At 43.5% G+C, this 9,476-nt stretch overlaps 1 non-coding gene across 1 annotated transcript; it reads right to left on the bottom strand.

Moving 5' to 3' along the window:
* Positions 1 to 3,703: 3,703 nt before the first annotated feature.
* trnaa-ugc (transfer RNA alanine (anticodon UGC)) lies at positions 3,704 to 3,779 on the bottom strand. The gene has a single exon. It is a non-coding gene; the product is annotated as a tRNA-Ala (tRNA).
* Between the last annotated feature and the right edge of the window lie 5,697 nt (positions 3,780 to 9,476).

Raw genomic sequence — 9,476 nt, 5'->3', positions numbered from 1 at the left:
AAAGATTTGGCATGTGTCCTCAGATCCTCAAAAGAATTTACAGCTGCACAATCGAGAGCATCCTGACGGGTTGCATCACTGCCTGGTACGGGAACTGCTCGGCCTCCGACCGCAAGTACTACAGACAGTAGTGCGAACGGGTCTAGTACATCACTGGGGCCAAGCTTCCTGCCATCCAGGACTTCTATACCAGGCGGTGTCAGAGGAAGGCCCTAAAAATTGTCAAATTCTCCAGCCAACCTCGTCATAGACTGTTCTCTCTGCTACCGCATGGCAAGTGGTCCTGGAGCGCCAAGTCTAGGTCCAAGAGGCATTTAACCAGCTTCTACCCCCCAAGCCATAAGACTCCTGAACAGCTAATCAAATGGCTACGCAGACTATTTGCAGTGCCCCCCCCCCCCCCCCCCCCACTGCTGTTACTCTCTGTTATTATCTATGCATAGCCATTGTAATAACTCTACCTACATATACATAATTACCTCAATTACCTCAACACCGGTTCCCCCCGCACATTGACACATTGACTCTGTACCGGTACCCCCTGTATATAGCCTCCACATTGACTCTGTACCGGTACCCCCTGTATATAGCCTCCACATTGACTCTGTACCGGTACCCCCTGTATATAGCCTCCACATTGACTCTGTACCGGTACCCCCTGTATATTGCGCCCTCTATTATAAATCCTTAAAATGTCATAGATACAAGTAATTACTGTAAAATAGAAGCACAATAATATGTTGTAATTAGAAAGTTGTGCAGGTACTGTAAGAATACAGCAAATTGCTGTTATTTATAAACAGTAAGTTATTGTAGTACATCTACAGCAACATGTTGTAATTCTAATTTACATTAAATGATTGTTGTTTTACAGAACTTTTACTGGAAACTTTTTTTGCCATTAATTTACTGTAATTTCTACAGTAAATGCTTTATCCTCTTTGAGGTAGGTGGGACGCTACCGTCCCACCTGGCCAACATCCGGTGAAATTGCAGAGCACGAAATTCAAATTACAAAAATCGTAAAATTAAACATTCATGAAAATACAAGTGTCATACATCATTTAAAAGCTTAACTTCTTGTTAATCCAGCCGCTTTGTCAGATTTCAAAAAGGTTTTACGGCAAAAGCACACCATGAGATTATCTGAGGACAGCGCCCCGCACAGAAAAGCATTACATACATTTTCCAACCAATGAGAGGCGTCACGAAAGTCAGAAATAGCGATAAAATAAATCACTTACCTTTGAAGATCTTCATCTGGTTGCAATCACAAGGGTCCCAGCTACATAACAAATGGTCCTTTTGTTCGATAAAGTCCTTCTTTATATCCAAAAAAAGTCAGTTTAGTTGGCGCACTTGACTCAGTTTCCCTCGTTCAAATGCAGACAAATGAATCCCGTAAGTTACCAATAAACCTCGTCCAAACAAGTCAAACAACGTTTCTAATCAATCCTCAGGTACCCTAATATGTAAATAAATGATAACATCTTAGACGGAGAATAGTATGTTCATTACCGGAGATAAATAACGAAGTGCGCACTCTCATCCACGCGCGTGAAAACACTACAGCCAAAATGGGAGCCAAAACACTACAGCCAAAAACTACACATTTTTCAAAAAACAAGCCTGAAACTCTTTCTAAAGACTGTTGACATCTAGTGGAAGCCCTAGGAACTGCAATATGGAAGGTATTCCTTTTAAATTCCCATAGAGAGCCATTATAATCAGTGGTGATCTCAACAACAAAAAAATCCGGATGGATTCTCCTGCCATATCAGTTCTGTTATACTTACAGACATTATTTTAACAGTTTGAGAAACTTTACACTGTTTTCTATCCAATACTACCAATTATATGCATATCCTAGCTTCTGGGCCTGAGTAACAGGCCGTTTACTTTGGGAACCTCATTCATCCAAACTTCCGAATACTGCCCCCTACCCCGATGAAGTTAATAAAGTGTGCTGTTAAAGGATTGTAAACACAAAAGTCCCAGGATGCTAACAGCTTAGTGTTAGCTTATAATGGAGTCTACATCACACGGCAGTGGCTCCCTCTGCTGGATGCTAACAGCTTAGTGTTAGCTTATAATGGAGTCTACATCACAGGGCAGTGGCTCCCTCTGCTGGATGCTAACAGCTTAGTGTTAGCTTATAATGGAGTCTACATTACACGGCAGTGGCTCCCTCTGCTGGATGCTAACAGCTTAGAGACTGGGTGTAAGCGACATGCCCCCCTTAGGGACTGCACCACAGTTATTGATAAAATGCATCACTGTCGGGGCCTTGGCAGGCTAAGAAAGTGGCAAAAGTACCATAACGAAATTAACCTTCTCTCCATCCAAAAGGTCCTGCAAGGGCATAGGATAGTGGAAAACAGAGTGTAGGGAGGAAAAAAACTGTATAGTCACACCATTTCTACACACGCGTAATCAGGGGCTGGCACTGTAAAACAGAGAATGAGATAAGGGGCTGGCACTTTTGGCGTACAAGCCACCAGGGGGAGACTTGTCGAGGTGACAAATGGAGTCTACATCACACGGCAGTGGCTCCCTCTGCTGAATGAGCCAGGTCTCGACGGGTCCTCCGGCCAGGACAAATTGGGGCCCAACAGATTTACCACGTGAACCTATTGAAGAGGTGGCACGTGAGGACAGCCTTGGCCGTGTTGTGGTCAAAACCCGGGATGTTGATGGGACGAGTGGTGGTTCAGAGCAATGAGGACCTCGGACCGGCCCAGAAGCAAGCGCTCCGGGAGCTCATCGATTGGAACACTGCCGTGTTTTCTGAGAACGACCCTCATTGAACACCATGTCCTCACCCGGCCTGTAGAAACGGTACGAAAGAGGCCATACTGGATCCTCGAGGTCCGAAGAAAGGCTGTGAAGCAGGAGGTGGAGGCTATGCTGAGGATGGGAGTCACCGAGGAGTCCCAAAGCACATGGTGCAGCCCCAACGTGTTGGTATTCAAACCGAATGGTCGTCTACATTTCTGCAATGACTTCCGGGGTGTGAACAACATCAGTTTGTTCGACGCCTACCCCATGCCAAGGATAAACAAGCTTTTCGACCGGTTGGGAAAGGCCCGGTAGATCAGCACCCTGGACCTGACCAAGGGATATTGGCAGGTACCCTTGGTAGCCTCCTCCCGGGAGAAGATGGCATTCTCGACTCTGGACGGCTTATACCAATACAAGGTCCTCACGTTCGGTCTCCATGTTCCAGCGCCTGATGGACCAAGTTCTCCAACACACAGTGGACTATTTGGATGACATCCACAGCCAAGAGCAACTGACGCGCCTCCAGGCAGTACTGGACACACTCAGGCAAGCCAGGTTGACAGCGAATCCCAAGAAATGCAAGCTGGGGTTCGTGGAGGTGGAGAACCTGGGGTATTTGATCGGACGGGGGAATGTCAAGCCCCAGGCGTTTCGTGATTGCCCCGTTCCCCGCACCAAGACACAGGTCAAGTCCTTCCTGGGGCTGGTGGGATACTATAGCCGGGATACTATAGCCCAGAGGGATAATCTCACAGGCAATGCCCGGAGGGATAATCTCACAGGCAATGCCCCGAGGGATTTACATTTTTTTTTTTTACATTTTAGTCATTTAGCAGACGCTCTTATCCAGAGCGACTTACAGTAGTGAATGCATACATTTCATTTCATACATTTTTTTTTCTTCATTTTTTTCCACCGTGCTTGCCCCCCGTGGGAATCGAACCCACAACCCTGGCGTTGCAAACACCATGCTCTACCAACTGAGCCACAGGGAAGGCCCGGAGGGATAATCTCACCGGAAATGCCCTTAGGGCTATTCTCACAGGCTATGCCCCGAGGATAATCTCACAGGCAATGCCCGGAGGGCTAAAGCATCCTGGTGAAAATGTAGAATTGCTTCGTTCACTAGGGCCCTGCATGACGATAGCTGTCAGGACTGGTGGTAAGCAGGGTGGTAACTGCAGACTGGAAAATCACTAGGCATCACCCACTCCTCCTGGGTGTGTCAGCTCTTCCATCCCAAACAGCGTGGTCACTGTGTAATGGGATGGGGTCTACCTATCAGATCATCCCTTCTACCAGGCCGGATAGATACAGGGAGGGGGCTCTCTCTGGACAGAGAGATTCAGAAAGTAATGTAAGGAATAACTAAACTAACTGATCTCTAGCTCAATGGAGAGTGCTCTCCATAACAGAACCAAGTCATCTTTGCCAAGTGGAGGGGAAAAAACGACACTCAGAATCATAAAAAGGGCTGAGGGGTTTCCAAGGGAACCCTGGAAACCTGTCCTCACATGGAACGGTGGAGCAGAATACATTTACATTTTACGCTCTTATCCAGAGCGACTAACAATTAATGCATTCATTTTAAGATAGCTAAGCAACCACATATATCAGTCATAGTAAGTACATTTTTCCTCAATAAAGAAGCTATCAGCAAAGTCAGAGCTAGTAAGGCGGGAAAAGTGTGAGTGTTTGTTCTCAAAAGCCTTTTGGATCGAGATGGGGGGGTCGGGATAGAGCGTGAGGAGGGGCTGCGAGGGGGGGTGGGGGTACTGTGGGATTATCAGATTTCAGAAGATGGGCAGGGACTGAGCTGTTCTAGCTTCAGGGGAAATCTGTTTCCACCATTGGGATACCAGGACAGAGAAGAGCTATGATTGGACTGAGCTGGAACTGCCCTCCCGTAGGGGTGGCAGCTGAGTACAGCTATCTGAAGGGTAGGATGATTGACAATCCGTAATGAGTTTCGACTGCCGTCATGAATAGATTTACTATGTCGATGATAGTGACTGCAGTCGTGGTGGGGGGCGGGGGAAGTGTGAAGGTACAGTAACAGCCAAAAATGTTTGATGTGCAGTATTGACCTTGTGGTCATGGACTAAGGGACAAATTATGTGGATAATTGAGTATGCCGCTTGGGCCATGCTAGCCATAATTGGGATCTTGATGGTAGGGGCCTTGTTCTACCATGCCATCAGAACCCTAATATTTAAGAGCATTAATACCTATGGCTGGCTGGACGATACAGTCAAACTATTGACTTACAGGGCTTGTAGTCACCAATGGGGGAATTCTGGGTGAACGTGTGAGGGAAACCAATAGGGTCTAACATCCCATTGGCATAGAACAGATCGGATGGATGGTCCATGCCTCAATCTCATTCACATCAAGGGTGGTGTGAAATGATTAACATGTATTTTCTCTCTCTTCTCTGCTCATGTTTTCCAGGTGATGTGGAATATGTGAATGATCACTGTTCCAGAATAGGGACCATTGGAGACTATCTGACTTTACCCCGTTTTAATCCGTTTATAATGGTATAATTAGCTTAGAAGTAATAAGAATCAGGTTATGAGTTAGATGGAATGATCTATGTGCATTGTATTTGAGGGAAAGGGGGCCTGGAGTTAGATGGAATGATCTATGTGCATTGTATTTGAGGGAAAGGGGGCATGGAGTTAGATGGAGGGAAAGGGGGCCTGGAGTTAGATGGAGGGAAAGGGGGCCTGGAGATAGATGGAGGGAAAGGGGGCATGGAGATAGATGGAGGGAAAGGGGGCATGGAGATAGATGGAGGGAAAGGGGGCCTGGAGATAGATGGAGGGAAAGGGGGCATGGAGATAGATGGAGGGAAAGGGGGCATGGAGATAGATGGAGGGAAAGGGGGCATGGAGATAGATGGAGGGAAAGGGGGCCTGGAGTTAGATGGAGGGAAAGGGGGCCTGGAGTTAGATGGAGGGAAAGGGGGCATGGAGATAGATGGAGGGAAAGGGGACCGGGAGAGAGATGGAGGGAAAGGGGGCATGGAGATAGATGGAGGGAAAGGGGGCCTGGAGTTAGATGGAGGAAAAGGGGGCTTGGAGATAGATGGAGGGAAAGGGGGCATGGAGATAGATGGAGGGAAAGGGGGCCTGGAGATAGATGGAGGGAAAGGGGGCATGGAGATAGATGGAGGGAAAGGGGGCCTGGAGATAGAGCTGATACATCGTAATTACTGTTCTATAACATATCTTTACTGTTATATATCATTATACTCACTGTCTTATATCTTTACTGTTATATATCATTATACTCACTGTCTTATATCTTTACTGTTATATATCATTATACTCACTGTCTTATATCTTTACTGTTATATATCATTATACTCACTGTCTTGTATCTTTACTGTTATATATCATTATTCTCACTGTCTTATATCTTTACTGTTATATATCATTATACTCACTGTATTATATCTTTACTGTTATATATCATTATACTCACTGTCTTATATCTTTACTGTTATATATCATTATACTCACTGTCTTATATCTTTACTGTTATATATCATTATACTCACTGTCTTATATCTTTACTGTTATATATCATTATTCTCACTGTCTTATATCTTTACTGTTATATATCATTATACTCACTGTCTTATATCTTTACTGTTATATATCATTATACTCACTGTCTTATATCTTTACTGTTATATATCATTATACTCACTGTCTTATATCTTTACTGTTATATATCATTATACTCACTGTCTTATATCTTTACTGTTATATATCATTATTCTCACTGTCTTATATCTTTACTGTTATATATCATTATACTCACTGTCTTATATCTTTACTGTTATATATCATTATACTCACTGTCTTATATCTTTACTGTTATATATCATTATACTCACTGTCTTATATCTTTACTGTTATATATCATTATACTCACTGTCTTATATCTTTACTGTTATATATCATTATTCTCACTGTCTTATATCTTTACTGTTATATATCATTATAAACTCTTAAGATGAACATACAGTTTTTATATATGCTTGCGGTCCATGTACACTGGGGAGTGGTAAAAATAATTAAACAGCAGCAGTAAAATAACAAGCGAGGCTATATACAGGGGGTACCGGTACAGAGTCAATGTGGAGGCTATATACAGGGGGTACCGGTACAGAGTCAATGTGGAGGCTATATACAGGGGGTACCGGTACAGAGTCAATGTGGAGGCTATATACAGGGGGTACCGGTACAGAGTCAATGTGGAGGCTATATACAGGGGGTACCGGTACAGAGTCAATGTGGAGGCTATATACAGGGGGTACCGGTACAGAGTCAATGTGGAGTCTATATACAGGGGGTACCGGTACAGAGTCAATGTGGAGGCTATATACAGGGGGTACCAGTACAGAGTCGATGTGCGTGATCACCTGTCCTGTGTCCTCAGACCAGTGATATACTCCACCTGTCCTGTGTCCTCAGACCAGTGCAGATGGAGGAAATGAGATGGTGAGGAGAACCTGTTTTAAAGTATTCACATGATGCAAAGGAAGTGTAGAGTACTGTTTTTTTTTATTCTGCTCCTGTATATATGAATTAAAAATCAGCCTTGAACTTTTTCTTTTGTTTAAATAGATAAACTATATTTATTATCTATTTATTGTCCCCAACCCTGTGCCCTAGACACCCAACTGAGCGACCCACACACGGAAGAGTAATCCTTATCTGTTTTATAGACCTGCTGCCAGTAGCCTGTATGCAGCGAAGACAGAAAGGTAAACACAGTCAGAGACCCACTAAAGCAGCACTGCCTCCTCTAGTGTCTGAGCCTGGCAGGCTTGGTCCAACAAAGCCAAAGCCCCGGATGGGAGAGCATAATATACAGGGAAATTCTCAAAGCTGCTAATGAGAACCTTGACGACCTTGTACCTAGCCGGTGGGGATTCCGGTGGCAGTGCTGGCAACTCTAGCTTCAGTAAGTCATGGGAAGGGGGTCACACTCAGACAATCAGAGAGGGAGCAAATTATTGTGGCCCTGGTGGAACAAAATAATCAAAAGGTCTGATTGCTCAGAGATGCTTGGGAAAAATGGTCACAACTGGGGACCAGTGTGTTTGTGTTTCAGGGTCGGGGGGTGTATCTCAGCCCCATCAGCTAGGACTTGACATTGGCTAATCAAATCTCTGCCTTCTCAAACAGCTACAACTCTATATGCATTCACACTTCAAGTCTTCTCTTGAGTTGGGCTCAGGGATGGAACAACTGTTGAACATCTGAGCTTGTGGTTATTTCGTGGGGGGAAGGGTGGGGAGTGTGTGTGTGTGTGTGTGTGTGGTGTGTGTGTGTGTGTGTGTGTGTGTGTGTGTGTGTGTGTGTGTGTGTGTGTGGGGGGGGGGGGCCCACATCTGTTGCATAGGGTAATGATGTTAGGGACAATACAGGATGAATCACAAAAATTGTTTGTTAAAAAATATTATTGCTTGACAAAAATGTAATATTTGTAATGCCAATCCTGGTTATAGGTAACAATCCTGGTTATAGGTAACAATCCTGGTTATAGGTAACAATCCTGGTTATAGGTAATAATCCTGGTTATAGGTAACAATCCTGGTTATAGGGAACAATCCTGGTTATAGGTAACAATCCTGTTTATAGGTAACAATCCTGGTTATAGGTAACAATCCTGGTTATAGGTAATAATCCTGGTTATAGGTAACAATCCTGGTTATAGGTAACAATCCTGTTTATAGGTAACAATCCTGGTTATAGGTAACAATCCTGTTTATAGGTAACAATCCTGGTTATAGGTAACAATCCTGGTTATAGGTAACAATCCTGTTTATAGGTAACAATCCTGGTTATAGGTAACAATCCTGTTTATAGGTAACAATCCTGGTTATAGGTAACAATCCTGGTTATATGTAATAATCCTGTTTATAGGTAACAATCCTGGTTATTGGTAACAATCCTGTTTATAGGTAACAATCCTGGTTATAGGTAACAATCCTGGTTATAGGTAATAATCCTGGTTATAGGTAACAATCCTTCGTATGAACTGCCAACATTATTACGCATATTATTTGTTAATTGTGGAAATAAATGAAAATATGCAAGATTTTTTAATATATACAGTACCAGTCATAAGTTTGGACACACCTACTCATTCCAGGGTTTTTCTTTCCAACAAGTGCTCAGCATATCTGGTAACTACTTCAAGACTGTTGGACAAGTATTCCAGGTGAAGCTGGTTGAGAGAATACCAAGAGTGTGCTAAGCTGTCATCAATGCAAAGGGTGGCAACTTTGAAGAATCTAAAATCTGAAATATATTTTGATTTGTTTAACACTTTTTTGGTTACCACATGATTCCATATGTGTTATTTCATAGTTTTGATGTCTTCACTATTATTCCACAATGTAGAAAATAGTAAAAAATAAATGAAAACCACTGGAATGAGTAGGTGTGTCAGAACATGTGACTGGTAAGATGGCGCAGACAGAGATGGTCGCCTCGCTTTACATTCTTAGGAAACTATGCAGACTTTTTTTGTTGTTGTATGTATTATTTCTTACATTGTTATCCCAGGAAATCTTAAGTCTTATTACATACAGCCGGGAGGAACTATTGGATATAAGAGCAACGTCAACTTACCAACATTACGACCAGGAATACGACTTTCCCGAAGCGGAT

This window comes from Salmo salar, chromosome 16, assembly GCF_965601325.2.
Source record: "Salmo salar chromosome 16, fSalSal1, whole genome shotgun sequence".
NCBI classification, from domain to species: Eukaryota; Metazoa; Chordata; class Actinopteri; order Salmoniformes; family Salmonidae; genus Salmo; species Salmo salar.
This window is presented reverse-complemented; position numbering and strand designations above follow the sequence as displayed.